This window comes from Parus major, chromosome 3 (assembly GCF_001522545.3).
Source record: "Parus major isolate Abel chromosome 3, Parus_major1.1, whole genome shotgun sequence".
NCBI lineage: Eukaryota > Metazoa > Chordata > Aves > Passeriformes > Paridae > Parus > Parus major.
This window is the reverse complement of record NC_031770.1, coordinates 97,560,676-97,577,674: the sequence shown is the minus strand read 5'-3', so window position 1 is coordinate 97,577,674 and position 16,999 is coordinate 97,560,676. Positions and strand designations below refer to the sequence as shown.

Below are 16,999 nucleotides of genomic sequence, written 5' to 3'. Positions count from 1 at the left end.
CTTCACCCCTGCACCCCTGGAGGGGAATTCAGCAAAAGGGACCTGCATGTGAAGCACAGTCCCTGACTTCCCCAAAGGTATATAAACATAGCACAGATGCTGATGGGACCCAGTGTGCTGAGGGTCTGTCCCCTGGGTAGAAAAGAGGCTTATATATGTTTATATATGTTTATATATATTAACCTGTGAAATTTTCACCCTTTTTCTTCATACATAGTTGGTGCTGGATGTTTGTGGTTCACATCTAAGGATTCTGTCCATTTCTGACTTGTTTACTTAAATTTCCAAGACAATGAGCAGCAAATAATAATAGGTGAATAATGAATGAATGACAGTAGTAAATGGTAGTCCAGCATGCTTATTACCTACAGACTGCTGGCATCCTGCTGCCTGCAATTTGTCCACTTTAACTCTGACCTGGTAAAACCCTTGAACATATTCAGAAGTATATTAATAATTCACTAAAAATACTTCTTGTTGCTTTCTTGAAATTTGACAAGTCACTAGTTCCCTGTGCAGATGATGTGTTTACTCTCATGCTTATGAGCAATGCATCAGGCATCACTCTTTCACATACTCACAGAAATGCTTTATCGCTGGTGAAATATGTCACCTTCTTCCTTGAGCTGAATATTTCATTCCTCTTGCTCACAGATCTAATACCACAGTGAATTAAATGTATTGATGAATCAGGACTGAAATCTACAGTGAATATGATTGCTTAAAAATAATTCCACCAGACGTAGTTTGGAGATGTCATTTTCTGTGGGAATGTACGCTCAATGTATATAAAGCATACGTATATAAAGCAGCGTGTGGGAATGTGATGCTATTTAACTCGTAAATGGAGAGCAGAATTTTATTGGTCACAGTAAATATTTGTTCAAGGAAAAGGAGTGTAGGTGAGAACAATCCATATGAAAAGAAAGCAGATTAATACCCAGAACACTGAAAATATTGTTCAAGGACAGTTTATCCTTGTGGAAAATATGACCCCCTGTAAAGCTGCTGAGTCTGTTTGCAGATCTTTTCAAAATAGAGTCCTTGCATTTGCCATTTTAGTTTGTTTTGGCTGTTGGTGTCCAAACGACATTCCTAGCAAATTGCATGAAGTGCTTATTCCATTATTTCTATTGTTATGTTTCTCAATAGAATGTGGTTATCTTTAGCTAGTGTCATGCTTTAGTACATTAGCACTAAAATGCACTGATGATATTGCAAAGAGAGTGTGAGGCAGCTGACATTGAACTGGTACCTTGTATCTTGTCTCTGAAGATTCCTAAACCAGAAGCTGCTTTCAGCTTAAAATGAAGAAAGAATATTTGCATTTCTTCATAACCTGGTCTCCTCTTGTGAAGCTGTGACCTGTGCCAGTTCATATATGCTCTGCTCAAACTCTGTCCAGGTGCTGGGATGTGCTTGACTGGTCCTAACTGGTTTTTGGATGAGAGGTGCTCTAATCTGCTCTGCATTTTTATTTTGCATGGCTTCAGTTTTCACATAATGAGCCAGTTTTATCTGTCATGTGCACAGTTCTGCTTTCTTCACGTCCCAGTTCATAATTTTGTTACATGCCTTTTGTCCATAGAAAATAAAGGAATCACGGAACTGAAATTGAATTAGACTCAAAACGTGCTTGAGTTTCCTGTTTTTCTTGTATTAAAATACTTTTTCTATTGAGACCCATCATGCGGCAGTTTCCTAACCACAACCACAGGGACTGAGAACACACTGGGTTTTGCCACACAGCACAGGGAAAGGGGCAGATCTGGAAGTGGGCTGGGGATGTGCTGGGCAGAGCAGTGCGGGGGGGACTCTGTCCTGCTGCACTGGCAGCTGCCCTGCTGCTGCTGGACAAGCAAGTTATTTTTGTCCTGGACACTGGCAATGACTAGGTTTGTGGTTCACCCTTTGTCCAAGTCAGATGTCATCCTTCTCTTTCATCCTCCTTCCCTGCAGTTTTTTCTGCTGCCCATTCTTTTCTCTCATCATTTTTTTTTTCAATCCTGCTCCATTCCTCCTTTCACTCTGTCCTCATTTTTTCTCCTTTGTTAGCCAAACAGACCTACTCAAATATAAAGCCTGACCTCTCCTAAAGGGGGAGGATGTCCTTTTCCTTTTTAAATTATGCACCTGCCTAGATGTTTTCATCATGTAATTGCTATAGTCACTGTTGGGAACACAGATAGCCCCTGTAAGACAACCACTAAAAGCCTTTTGATTTAAAATGATGTTTTCAGTTTTATGGCCTTTCTGTGCTTCTGGTAGTATCTTTCTGCAAAGCTTAAGTGGAGAGACAAAAGAAAGCAATGCAAGACCTGCCTCCAGCAATATTTCCACAGCCCTATTACTGGGGAGGGCTGCTCACACGGAGGTCACTGCTAGTGGAGCTCATCACTGAATGCAAAATATATTCAAAAGTTACTTTATTATAAGATTAGCAGCTCTATCATGAAAACCAGCAACATTCCTGGGCTTGTGGGAATCAATTCTACCGCATTCCAACCCAGGATGTCCTTCTGACATATTTTTTTTTCTGTGGAAACACTCATAAATTTGACCATGGTACTTGGAGATGAGTTAGACCCTTTTGATTACAGCCCTTTTGAATCCACCCTCTCTCCTTCCTTTGTTCCAAGAAGGAGGTACTCTGTCTCTTGAGTCTTACATCCCTAAGTAAACTAAAGGATATTTTAGATATCTCGCTGTTTGTTTTGGATTAAGTGGTGCTGTTTAGGGAGTAATGTTCTTTTTGGTGTGAATGGGAGGAGTGGAATTTGTAGTTCCTGTCTCAAGAAAAGAAGATATTTTCACAATAGATAAAAAAGCAGGTTTTTTTAATATGTAAGAGAGAGCGGCATGGTGCACAATCAGAATTTTGGAAACTTCCCAGTTTAACCTCCCATGTGATTTGGGCATTGACAAAAATCCCTATTCTTAATGGTAATAAGTGAAATAAATCCCAACAAAACCCCCCCAGAAATGTGATTATGTTAGATTTGCAATGATTTTACTTGTACTGACAAATTATTTAATACAGATTAATCAGATCCTTAATTTAGACACTATTTTGATGATCCACCCAACAATGAAAGACTGTTGACTATCCATTATCTCATACAGATGACAAACACAGTGTCACTGAAGTGATTTGCATATTTTCTGAAGTCAAGTATTAATACACACATGCCTTTCCTAAGTTTCAGCCCATCACTAAAGCTCTGTGGTCTTCTTGCACTAACATTTTGGGTTATTTTACTGTGCACAGTAAAATAAAACTATGTTACATAATCAGGCAAAACACCCTTGTTGTGTTGAATAGTAATTTTCTTAAGGTACTGAATTTAACTTTTAATTAGAATTTCATCTATGTCTAGGTGCTGAACCTTGAATAAGCCCCAGTAATATTGCTGTCTTACAGTTTTCTTAGAGATGTAGTTTTGAGTTTGCTTGTTTGCAGTCATGTCTAAAATTAAGTATTTCAGTTATAAGCCTAAGAAAACAAGGAGGAGTATAAACTCCTAATGGCACTCAGAAGTGGGGCCTGCACTGGATGTTTTAATGTGCTCTCTCCTTACTATATTTGTACCATGCCTTCCTCATTTACTTTTAATACAGGCTATTAGTTTTCTCCTTACTAGCCTCAGTCTGAAGGCTGTGCTTGTTGATTGTACCTGTTGTTCTGGGGGCCTTTTCTGCCAGCACTGTTTCCCCCTGCTGTCAGATCTCCCCCCACCCATTCATTCCTCCTGCTTAAGGCCTGTTTGACACTGTTGTAATGATTCCCCCTGGGAGATGTACAATTAGATTTCTAAGTTCCCACATGGCTCCTGCTTTTTAATGTTTGCTCCTGAGTCAGCACTGTATGCATGACTGACTGGAATAGTGAAAATTTGAATAAATGTCTGTTCTCTTCTCTGGATTATATTGCTGTTTGGTTTCAGAGAAGAAATGTGCCTCTGAAATGCTTCAGGAGTCTCATATTCTCACATACAATTAGGTTGCAGTATTTTGGATGCCTGGTCTTTCTATTTCCTAATCTTACTAATATCTAAAGATTTTTGTTAGAAGTAGCCTGATTTTCACCAAAGCTTTATAGTTAAATATAATGGATGATGGATTTTTTTTTATCACACAGCAGCACCCATGATGGACTGTACAGGCTCTGCTCCAAGTTGCATTTGGTCATAAAATATGTGGCAGTGTGAGACTAAACTTGTATGCTGGCAGAACAATGATCTCATAGCTAGACTCTGGGGTAAAATTAGCTTTGGTCAAATTTACATTTTAGAGAGAGCAGGGATAAATGCTTGTCCCCTGTGTCCTAAGAAAGAGAAGGTTATTTCAGGGAATCTCTGGATTCCACAAATGCTTCTGGAGTTCAGGATCAAATTAATGCCTTCTTATGAACAGTCTGGGGGGGTTAATGTTTTTTCTGCTTCAGCCAGCCATGATGGGTTCAGCTCTGCTGTATGAGCAGGCTTGTATCCTTACATTATGTGTTGATAATTCTCATTCTGTCATATACTTTGGCCGAGAGTGATGCAATCTATCAGAACCTCTGAGCAATTATCTTCTTTTGGGCTGCATATCCTTAGTAGTCCGGGTAGCAATTACCCAATCTGAATATTTGGCAAATAGTTTGTAATTCCTGTGGAGAAAGCATATGCAAGCCTGGCTCTGACCTGATTAACTTTCTTAGTTCCCTGACTTTTCCGTGCAGTACTGAACACCTAAGGGGAATTAGCATGTTCCCAGTTACTTGTGTCCTGAACAACATCAGTGAATGCTAATCATCCCTTCTGGATTTGGTGCTCCCTTTCATCTTGGGCTGGCTATGTCCCAGGTGGGTGCAGCTTCTGGCAGCGTGCCCTACAACGTGGGTGTTACTCTCAGAACAGAAGCAGAGGACTGCCAGATGTCCAGTGTCACCTGCCTGAAAGAAATTTTCCTTCCAAATCTCTGTGTGGATTGTTTCACCAGGTGATTGCTCTTGTTGTTGTGGTCTGCTGATGTGACCATGTGACAAATGCACTGCTGGCTTCCGTGTTCAAGGGAAGTGGAATTTAACTTGCTCAGTTGTATTTTGCAGCTGCAAAGAAGGAAAAAAATAGAAGTAAGAGTACAGTACAGGATGGACCAACATATGTCTTATTTCCTGCATTCTGGCAGCAGTCTTAGGGAGGACGGACATAGCACCCTGTCAGTGACTATGGCCCAGATCCTCAGTTCAAGAGCTGCAGTCAGGAGTGTAAAGAAAGCTCAAGTATTAGGATCATTTTAATCCCCAGGTGACCAAGGACCTTGCCTACAGAAGGCTGTTCAGTTCATAGCAAAGTGTGTTCATTTCATGTTTCTTTTTCCTGCTTTTCAGGGGTAGCTGTAGATGGTCTTACAGTTGTCTAACATTTCTCAGCTTTTTTGGATAAGTTTATCCTGTGCTTGCTTGCATGCTGTCATTCTTAAGTGAGATAGAAACATTGCTTGAGGACTAATTTCCTGCAACATCACCTTCTCATTCCAACCTCCAAAGTTCTCACACCAAAATATATCTGATGTCACTGATATGAAAGGGCCTGGGATGGTTCAGTATGTTCTTTTTCTCAGCCAACCACATCTGTCTGACGTGTTCAATAGAAGGACTGGTTGCTCTTGACTCTTCAAAAGGGATAGCTTATGTTATTTTGAGCTGTGTTGTCGAAAATGGCCCTTGACAAGACTTGAACTCATTCTCCTTGAGCTTAGTGGGGTGGTTTAACTGTTCATCTCCAGACAATAAATCTGGTAGTCAGATGCACAGTAAGGAAGTATAAGGAAGTTCTTCTAATCTTCATGAAACTTTATGGGTGAGGTCAAGTTCTTACCCTGTGATTCACCAGCAAATTTCATCAGGTTTAAGAGGTGAACATCGGCTCTCTCATGCTTCTTTGTCAGTTCCCACATATCAGCATTCCTCCCTATCATGGCATAAGGGAAATGGATGTGACTCACACTTGACAGGTTTCAGGTAAAGCAGAAATCACAACATAAGAGATGCTGAAGGTTGTGAGAGTGTTACAAGTGGTGGGTCTCTTCTCTGCTTAGGAAATCTGCTTAACTCCTTCAGACTTTTCCAGAAAAGAGAAAAAAAGACCAAAAAAAAGAATAGTGAGGAAAGGAAAAGGCGCTCGCATTTTTTTATGTGGCCTTACTACACAAAGCTGAGCTGCCAGGTTTGTTTAGATCTGCAGGGAGATTGTGGTTAGCACTGGTGGTTGACTGGGTGCCACTGCATTCCTTGCAGTGGGACTCAGGCCAACACCATTACACCATCAACTCCGAGGGATCACCAGTAGTACAGAATGCCAACAGGACAGGAAAACACAACAGAATTTTTGATACCTAGAAAAGGTAAGCTTTAGTGACAGTCTAGTTTTTCTTCCCGCCACCATGACCATCCTATTAAAGTGTCAGAATGCCCATTTGCAATGTTTTCGGTCTGTAATAGAATGGTTGCTGTCAAAAATAGTAGAATGTAAATACTTGTGGGGTTTTATAGTTAGGTTTTGTTTTTTTTTAAACTATAAATTCCCTCACTTCCTTTCTTCCTTTTCTTTAGCAACAGGCTGTGGATCCTTAAGTATCAATATCTCAGATCTCTCTCATGCCACACCTAAAATAAATTGTCAATAGGAGGTGTTGTAGAAGATTCACACATCATTCCAGCAACTGTAATATCTGTTGGGAAATGCAAAAACACCAGGTGCATAGCTGCTGGATAGAGTTTCCATTTACTTTACCTGGGGCTTTTCTGTAACATACAGTAATGTACGTCACATGCAGAAAAAAAGTAGGTGGAAGGTTCTTTCCAAACCACATTGACTGAAAGAATGTACGGGTAAGGTAAGCTGTATGCTGACATGCTCATGTGTTCTGCAGAGGAAAGGGTTACCTTGTCAAGGAAGTCTTCCTGGTGCAGGTGTGCATCCTAGCAGATTCATTCAGAGACTGAGAGATGAGAATGAGTCCTCCCTCAACTGACATGTACAAACAGCCTTTTACCCATTTGTCTCCTAGGACATTTGCTAGCTGTCTCGTTAATCTTTTACTCGAAGTCAGACATATGTATTGATGGGAAAACAAACCATAGACCACAGACCCCCTGCCTTGCATTCCTCACCTCCTCAAAATAACACTCACCATAGAAGCATGCAGACAGCACTGATAGCTCAGTGAGTTTGTAGCTGCATTTCCTTGCACTCCTAAAGCACCCCTTCCAGTGTTGCTCTCATAAGCTCTTCTTCCTTATTGTTTATACTGTTGAGCAGCTACCTATGCCCTGTAGTCCATCACATCCCCCTCTTTATTTGCATTTTGCAGGTATGATTTCTTCTGTATCTCTGAACTTAAGGTGGCACAAGAAACTGGGACTGGAATTTCTTCCTTTTAACACTAGGTCACAGCGTGCTCCATGCACCTCTTGCTGACCTTCTGGAGGCTTTAAAAGCACCATTAATTTTACTTTCTTCTAACAGAGTAACAAAACTTTAGGATCTGATCCTTAGCTGGTTGAATTGTTAGCTGTGTTAAGAGGGAATAAGAAACTTGTGAGCCAGAGCCACTAGCAGAGTATAGCAAGGGAAGTAATTTCAGGAACAGAAATATCTGTAAAGTTTAATCTCCAGTTATCTTGCCTCTGACTTCATCATCATCTGGTCCCAACTAAACAGAGTCAGATTAGCTCAGTACTGAAATAAAAGAGCCTGGAGGTGTTGTCTTACTGTTGTTAAATAGTGATCTTCTATCTTACCTAAGCAAGCAGATCCTTTTGCATCTTGCATCACTGAATTATCTGAGATTTTCTTGCATGTTTGCCTTCAAGCTTGCTGGGTAGACTGGTTGGGATTACTGGCAGAAGTTTTCCAATGCTCATTTTATGTTTAATAATATTTATTTTCTCCAACAAAGCTACACATACTCACATGTTGCATCTTATTTTAAGTGAGCTCAAGATTTTTTTAAATAGTAATTATTTGAAAAGGAAGAATACCCTCCAACTCCTGTAAGGATATTGTTTATAAATATTTGTACTTTGCATGTCTGCAAATGAAAATTACCAAAGCAGAACAAGGATTTATTTTCAGTTCTCTTTAATCTTAGAGTTATGCTTTGTACTGTATGACATGGGATTGATCTTCATGGGACTGGATCCAGTCAGAATTCATATCTCACTCAAATCCACATTTGTACATTGTTTAGGGTGTTTGGTCAGGAAGTTTTAACCCGTCTGTTTCAAATCATTCATATTTCTAGTGTTCAATCTCAATAAAATCCACAGAAATTCCAGTAGGCTCTGTAATCACTTATTCAAGTGAGAACGTATTCTTTAATAGGAATTTAGGTTTGATGTAATGGTAGAACATCTCCTCTCCATTTAATTTTTTTTCCTAAATATTTTTTGTTTTGAGCTTTTAGGTTCCCCTTGCAAAAATATTCTCAAAAAACTTTTTGCAGCACCTAGCACAAGGACACTGCGATTATTATGTTTTGTAATGCAAATCACCACTTAAAAGTAAAATAAGAAATAAGCTGTCCAGAGTATTGACTCTTCTCCAAGAGGTAGTTAGAGGTTTGTAATAACTAGTTCAGCTGACAGCCCAGGGAAGGCAACTTCTGGAAACTAGTGTTGGTGCTAATGGTGTGACCTTTGCTGCATAGCCCTGCTAGATCCTTCAACACTGCAGTAACAGCAAGTATCTCCCACTGTAATTCAGTTGTCAGTCCTGCACCATCCTTAGTCTTGATGTGGAAGTCTGTGACAAAGGCACCTCCTGCTGTGCTGGTAGCATTATCTGGGAACTAGTAGGAAATAGCTGTTGTACTTGGAGACAATGAGTTAAATTATGAAGTTGATACTATTATACATATAATAACAACAGTCTGTAATATTCTGGGACAGATTTGAGTTTATAAACCCATCCTGCAAACTACATCAGTCCATCTCTAACTCTGGGTTCACTGAAGACACTGAAGTTCAACATTTAGGTTAAAGTGAAAATTGCATTCAGTGTTGGCTTTTGTATAGACTTATTTGTTGGCTGGAAAGCAGTAAAGCTAAAGAGAAGGCTGAAAAGCTAGTGAAAGTGCTGTGGCAACTCACTGTAAATTTCTAAGTCCCTGGTGGAGAGACTACATCCAATTGCTGTTACTTCTCATACAATTAGATCAACGGGTAATTCTTTGGGGAGTGGCATCATTGTTTTGTTCTGAATTGTGTTCATGGTTGGTCCATGACCATGCCTCTCGGGCTGAAAGATATTACAATAGAGATGGATCATCTCCACCTTTGAAAGTGAATTGAGAAGGCCAGGTCTGGCTGCTGTCTGGCTGCTGTGCCTTGGGTGAGCTGTGGGAGCAATGCCTTCGTCCCTGTTACCCTGCTTACAGAGGTGCTGGAATGCAAAGGAGATGAAGTGCCAGTGCATCTTGCCAGCCTGTCCTGCCTGGCTGGGTTTCATTGTTCTCCTAATTTCATCCAGTATTTCATTCAGGGAACAGTAATACAAAACTTAGCATCCTAGATGATTTCTTGCTCTCTTACTTGGCTTCCACACCCTCGCTGGGGTCCCACAGATATCCACAGCCTACCACGCTCTCCTGCCTTTCCCTTCCGTTCCCCCAGCAGCTTGCTGTCCTTTAGCCAGGTTACACATATTTTTTCAATCCCGGTTGTTCATGGTCTCTGAGCACAAGGCTTAGTGGAGTGCAGTGCTGCCAGCGCTGCGAGACGCCCCAAAGGGAGCCTGGCTGTGGCTCTGCTGTTTTCACACCTCTGCGCAGATGGACCCAGCTCCCCTCCCCGGCGCCCCTGCGGGCGCGCTGCCCACCCTTGGCCTCTGCTGTCAGAACGACTTTGGCAACTGCCACTGCTGGATTGCATCACCGTGCATGGCTCCCAGGTGGCTGCAGCTTTCAAACTCGCCTATCACACTGTCTATCTGCTATTAGGTTCTTATCTTGCCTGTCTATCTAGGGTATCGACTTCTGGGCTGCTTTTACAGCTTTAATTGCAGTTTGGGCACGGCAGCACTGGGATGTGGGTGCTAGGTCAGCAAACATAAATCCCATGATTGTTCAGGCTTGGACCACACTTGTGTGGCACTGCAGGAAATGGAGGTTCAGCAGGCTGAAGAACACGGGATGTAAAGCAAGCGCAGCATCTACTCGCGTGCCTCAGCAACTGCTCAGGGAAAGGAGCAGCACTGCTAGCAGGCACCATCAGGGAGATGCCAGCTTCCCCCTCTGATTTATATGGGGCTTACAGTGGGGTGGGGCCACATAGGGCCGGTAGGAAGCAGCTCATAGAGCTATGTGGGATTAGTGAGGAGTAGACAGAGGCAGCACAGGACTGGGCAGGGGACCTGCTCGTGGGATGGCTCAGCCACAGAGGCAGCTGGCACTGGAGTGCTGATAAGGAGGAGAAACAGATGGCCACGCAAGCCCTTACACATGCCTTCCTGGTAGGCCTGCTGAAGGCTGGTCCACATCCCTTATTCCCCAAGCAAAAATACATCTTTTCCTTTCCCTTATTTGAAGATTTCATGTGGCTCATTAAAGTTTACTGCTATAAACATGTTCTTGCAGTCTTAGCCCAGTACATTGCTACCTCTTGTGAATGACACAGGATCAGTCCCATTTATGCCTCTACCATGTTGTTGTGCACATGGTTACAGAGCCCTTTCTTTAGAGCTCCAAGTCTGAAAAGTTAAAGAAAATTAGGAAAAATGATAAAAGAAGGAGAGATAGCAATTATGTAAAATATCCCAAACCCAGTTCCTGAACTGGCCTTGATACCAAGAGAAGCATGCAATAACTCCTAGGTATGCAGAAGGCAGCATGACAGACTGTTTAGTGGAATTTGTTTAAGCTGTGTTCCGTATCGTGGAGGTAAGAGTGGTGTGGTGGGATGTGGCAGTTGCTGTGGAAGCTTTTTAGCTGTGTGGCAGAGGGGGAAACCTTTTGGCTGTATGGCAGAGGGCAGACGGTGAGCAGAGCCCAGGTGGTGCCTAGGTACCAGAGGCAAAGCTCCAGCATTTGGTATCCTCTCCCTACAGCAGCTCATTGCTTGCAGGCTCGTGTTATGCAGCTCTGTCTATTCTCCATTACTACAGAGCCACCATGGGGATGAGGTTTGGAAAAAGCACAGAATGTTTCTACTAGTGCAGATGTTTTCAATGAATTCACCCTTCAGAACTGAAAGCGAAGGAGGCCTGGAAGGGGAAGAGTGTTTGTAGTGAAAAATATTCGGCTCATCCATATGTAGACCCAATGCGAGCCTGGAAGACACTGAGTGCTCCCTGTGAAGTGACAAGTGCCCTCAGTCTTCACTAAAGTTTTGCTGAAGGCAGTGGGTATGTCTGCATAGCAGTGGCAGCAATGACTGCTTTTTGGCTGGGTAAATTAGCCTTTGTGGCTGCGCTTCGGCTCCTACAGTATGCACGCTTCAGTATCTCTTTAGAGGCTTGTCTGATGAAAAGGGAAAACATTCAGCATCTTGCCAGATCAGGGCCTGGATTTTGAAATGTTTTTGTAGGTTAAAATGAGAATGCATATGCATGGGCTTGTTTTCAGGCGAGCTGAGCACTTGTAGCTTACAGAGCTGAGTGTAAATTTTAGATGTTCTGAGTCTCAGAACATTTTTTCTCCTGATACTATCCTTATTGCCCTTACCTCCACCTCCTCTGCTGTTATATAGTATTTTAGCTATGTAACTGTACTATTTAAAGCATTTATGATACAATTTGTTTGGGAAACAGTATAAATCTGCTCTATCCTATTTAGGAGTTCGCACTGCTACTCAGCAATGTAAACCCCTGAGTGACTTCCATGCAAAATCAATCAACAATAGTGAAATCTAGTGGAAGGGCTGTGAATGCCACTCAAAATAAGGCTCCCTTTCCTCCACAATGCCCTTGTCTCAGCCAGCAAACTGGAATCTGGCCTGTTTCACTCACCATGAAATGTCTGGGTACAAATTTACTCTTTTAACATCTCACAGAAAAAGGTCCCATGACCCAGTCCCCACAACTTTCACATTTTAGAGAAATGATGGAGATGGAAAATTTGTGTGAGGACCCTTGTCACTGTAGTATTTCCAATGGTAACCTAATTCTGTGGAGAATCATCGGTTGTAATATTATGTGAACAGGCTTTCTAGCATTACAATATTTCTGGAAATATTTAAAAAGGTGCTGATGTTTCTACAAAAAGGTGGGTACAGTTTTAGGTCTATATATCTGTACTTTTGATGCCCTCCCTCCTTATCCCCACATCTGTTTTCAAGAATGTCATACCTGGAAAGAATCATTTCAAATTAATTCAATTTGTTTCAAAGCAGCCTAAGCTTCATCCCTCACAGGGGCCACTCAATCATATTACTGCTCCTGTGAAACTCCTAATGGGACACAAAACAAGTAGAAGTAGATTCAGGTGATCTCACATATTAAACATACTAATTAAATCTGGCAGCAAAATGACTTTGTGAATTTCCTTTAATCCTGTTTTTAAATTAGGCCATATGTATTTTGGCTGTAGATTTGACATGCTCTCTTTCTATGAACTTCCTTTTAACCATGTCCTGTGGCCAATTCATATCCAATTTTTGAAAATCAGTCTTAGGTGATAACTGGATCATTACATATGAAGTGTCTAATTCTGCTTTCAAATCCACCTGTTCCTTTGAAAAGCTTAGGTAATATCTCACATGAGAGGTTCATAGCTGATCTGATTGTCCCTGTTAAAAACCCAAATGTGCTGGGTCCCTGTGTTTTACGAGAAATGTTTCCTAGAGGAAAACTAGCTTTAGGAAAATGGGAATTCTTGCTTTATATCAGCAGTAGTTTTCCCTTTGCTACTTTATAGTTTTCCTTTGGGGAATATGGTCTTATTTATGTATTTTGCAGTGACATGCTGACTAACAAGAGACATACTGACTACCAAGGGCTTCTTCCCGAAATTCTTTTGTACAGTTTTGGTACTTAACCCACCCTGTAGAAAGTTTGGTTTGCAGTTCAAGGAAATTTATGGTATTATCCAAAATGTTACTGGTCAATATCTACTTGAATAAATGTTCAACCCTGATGGGCACACTCCTCTGTCATGCACATTTTAACTTCACTAAAGCCAAAGGTCCTTGTGACATCCAGGATATATGGTGGTACCTGAATGGACTTTTTTAGGGGATGGGAGGAAATTCTCTGTTACTTCTGGGGCTCAGAACATGGATACGTTCATGTCTCATGCTCCCTATGGTATTCTATACTTTTTATCTATTTCAGGTGGGGTGTGGGGGTGTGTGTGTGACAGCGAAAATGTTCACAGTGTTTACAGGCCTTTTTGGGCAGAACATCTATTTATATGGTTTTGGAGAGACTGAACTTGGTGAGCTAGGTGGTCCTGCTCCTCCTCATTTTATGCTGCACTCTCCTGACTGCACCAGTGACATAAATATGCAATAAATAATACAATCTACAGTAGCACTGCTTTCACATAACAACTATGGCAGCAAAATTCTTTCCTGGAGCCAACCATTTAGTGGGTGTAATCTGTTACAGCTCTGTCAAGTTACTCAGGACTCCATCAGTTCACTGCAGCAGCAGATTTGGCCACTTTTGTTCCATCAAGGATTAGTGGATGGGAAATTTACCTAGACATACACACAGACACAACAGTTCTCACCCAGAGAATATGGTATAATGGGCTCACCAGAGCTCCTGTTTTGCTAGGATGACAATCTGGTCTGCTGAGTGAGTTTGTGTCAGCACAGTTCTCTTGATCTCTGTGCACTTAGTGACTCCTCCACTGGGCAGTAATATTGGAAAGCAAGGAAAAGCTGCTAGTGATACATGTTTGTGGGTGTGCAGACGTGCACATAGTGCAGAGAAAATAAGTGGCACTGTTGAATAAACGTCCTATCTGCAGAGGTGTGAGGTAGCCGCATTACTCAGAAGTGTGCTGAAATGATTGATGCTAAAAATGTTATACCACTGTACTTCACACAGTGCACATTAAAGGAAAGCCAAGTCAGGGCATATTAAATTTTATTGAGAGTGGGTTTTGCAACTTTTTAAGAGGCCATGTGCCATGCTTCCTTTTTTAGGATCCAACTACCAAAATTAAAACCAGTAAATCTTTCTAAAAATAATCTGAGAAAAACTTTCCCCTATGTGAAAACGAAGCGTGTTAATGTCCTTGTGTGCCTTAATTTTCCATAAAAATATTGCCTTGTTGGAAAGCACAGTTATTCCCCTTGCATGATACCAAACTCCATGTATCACCTCTTCACCCTGTTGATGATGGTGTAAAACTGGATGTGCCCAGTCCTGGTGTTCCAGCCAGTAACCTTCCCAGGGATGGGAGGATGCTTTCCACTAACAGAGGCAGAAGACCCTGACCGCAACAGACTGCCTGAAGAAGTGAACAGGATTTAGACAACTAGATATCGGGAAGATGTAGTTGTGGGAAGATAAAGTATTTAAAAGTCAATCAGATACAAATTTATTGCATGGGTTTTAATGAGGAATGTGTGCTTTGTGGGCATAGCTGTATGCATCCTCACTGTTTGCATTCAGTGAGCAAAGACACATGTGAAAGGTGTTTGCATAACATGAATGGGAAGTAGGTAGGGTTGTTCTTTCTCACAGTCATTTTTTTCTGTTTATATATATATATATATAATTTACATTTATTGCAAAATATTATGTACTCAGACTGCAGCATATGTTAGGCTTACTATTTCACTATTGTACGTTGAGTTCTTGGGGAGAGATGGAGGCACAGTAAAATTAAGCAGGATCCTGGGGAGGTGATAATTTCCAGTTAAAGGGGCATATAGTTTGCATAAGCAATAAGGAAAAAAGATTATCTTATTGATTCTGGAGAATTTCTTCTGTGTGTACTCAGAGGCAGAAACAGAGGTGCTATTCGGAGATTTTAAGACTGTGCCTTTGTGTCTCTATATCTAGAAAGTGCCCTGCCCAATTTGTGCAACTCTAGTTTAAACAGAAGAAGTGACCATTTCTGCATGACTGTGTCTGTGTCACAGGGCCAGGTAGTGATGAATGTGGAGGGAAGCTCCTTTACTGCTGCTGGCTAGAACCAAAATGTGAAGACATGGGTTAAAAGGGCAACCCTGTGTGAACTCAAATAGCTTTCCAATCTCTTAAAATTGCTCAGCCTAGATAAAATTGTGGGATGTGAACTGCAAGTGCAGGCGGGAAGCTTAATGCTTTCTGGAAAAAGTAATGAGTGAAGGCTGCAGCAAAAACCAGAACAGCCCTTCCTCCCCTCAGCCCACTCTGCCCAAATGAGCACTTTCTCTGCAACTATTGGCAGTAATAAATAATATTCATCTAAAACATCTCTTGTTACACCCTTTATTGTGTTGGCAGTAAGTGTATAACAAGCCATTGCTGTACTAATAGTTCTGTGCTGATAAAAAGGTGAAGTGTTAAGTGAAACACAGAAAATATTTTTTTAAAATGCATTCTGAAACACTTTCTTGCAGTGCTAAAAGCAGTTTACAGGAGATGTTGAAAACTGAGTGCAAGGTGTAGACACCATGTGTTTACTTTTCAAGACTGAGGTAAGGCCTAGGAAAATCTTTGCTTTTGAAACATGTTTCAAACAGAGGAGCAAATGCACTGCTGTGGAACTCATGCAAGTTCCAGCGGAGCAAAGGGGGCTGGGCCTGTTTCCACCAGGAGTTGGTGCAATCACAAGCAAACCTCGATGTGTTTTTCTGGCATCGGTGGGACCTGCCATGAACTGCTCTAGGAGCTAGAGCCAGGCCCCCACAGTGGCCAGAGCTTCTCAGGGAACTATTTTTGTTCATCTGTGCTACTTCTGCCCATTTCAAAAACTGTAGCAAATTAGCTGTAAAAACAGATGTGCCTGTGATATTTCTCTTCCTCTAAAGGTTACAGGCCAGATTGCTTTTGGTGCTTGCATGGCAAAAAGGCAGGAGGTGGGGAAGAGGGGAAGGAGCAAGAAACCTTTGCTGGTGTATTTGCATACCTACTGAGACACAAATATGGGGAATGATGAGGAATGAAGCTCTTTTGTCAGTAACAGCCCTTACAGCTGGGGGAGGGCTGGGGGAATGGAAGGGTGTTTTTTTCTCCGCAGCATCTCTGTGCCCATCAGCCTAAGAAAGACAGGCACACAATAGCAACGTAGTTCCTCAGTATTCACTTCATCCTGCTCCCCCAGGCGCGGGAGTTTTGGGAGTTAACCTGAACACTGAGAAGCAAGTCACCCCATCACTCTTCAAGACATTAGCTGGCAGAGTCCCAGTAGGAGTGCAGGAAGGGGTCTCTGTGCTGCTCGCAGGGGGAGCTAAGGAAATGTGCACCTCCGAGGTGAGGACAGCCACTGCTGGCTGCATGAGGTGGGCCGGGACAAGCAAGAGCGCAGCCCTGCACTGCTGCCTGCACTGCTGCGCCTCCCACGGCCCGCTCACACTCTCCTCGGGCTGCTGCATGCTGTGGACACTCACGTAAGGCTTGCTCGGGGCATCTTTCCGAGGCTCCCTGGGCTGCTCCCTGCTGACCCCGGAGTAGTGTGGCTGCCTCTTCGGGAGAGGGGAGAGCCGCCTGCCCGACGCCTTGGAGCCGTCTGCCAATTCCTCCCCTGTCACCACCTCTTTCACTCTGTGTGTGGCATCAGAGCAGCCAGCAGGATGTAACTATAGACTCAGAGTATTTGGGGCTGTCGCTGCTGACCAGCACTACAGTAAGTTGACTCACAAAGGACAAGGGATTCTTTTTTTTTTTTTTTTTTCCCAACGCAGTTTTTCGGGCTTAAGTTTATGCAGTGGACAGGGAGTGCTGCTTAACTAGAAAAGCTGCTTTAAGAGAAAGTTTCCTCATTTTATTTTATGGTGGGGGAAAGAAGTTTGTTCTCATGCATGAAATATGATGGGAAGGCCAGAATCCCCCTGCCAGGGCTGGTAGGACATGGC

The 16,999-nt window shown here is 42.3% G+C and overlaps 1 long non-coding RNA gene across 1 annotated transcript; it reads right to left on the bottom strand.

The window, feature by feature from the left end:
• Nucleotides 1-796: 796 nt before the first annotated feature.
• On the bottom strand, nt 797-16,757 carry LOC107201936. The gene is made up of 3 exons (XR_004496520.1): nt 16,535-16,757; nt 5,865-5,957; nt 797-5,092 (listed from the first exon to the last, which is right to left on the bottom strand). It is a non-coding gene; the product is annotated as an uncharacterized LOC107201936 (long non-coding RNA).
• Nucleotides 16,758-16,999: the final 242 nt, after the last annotated feature.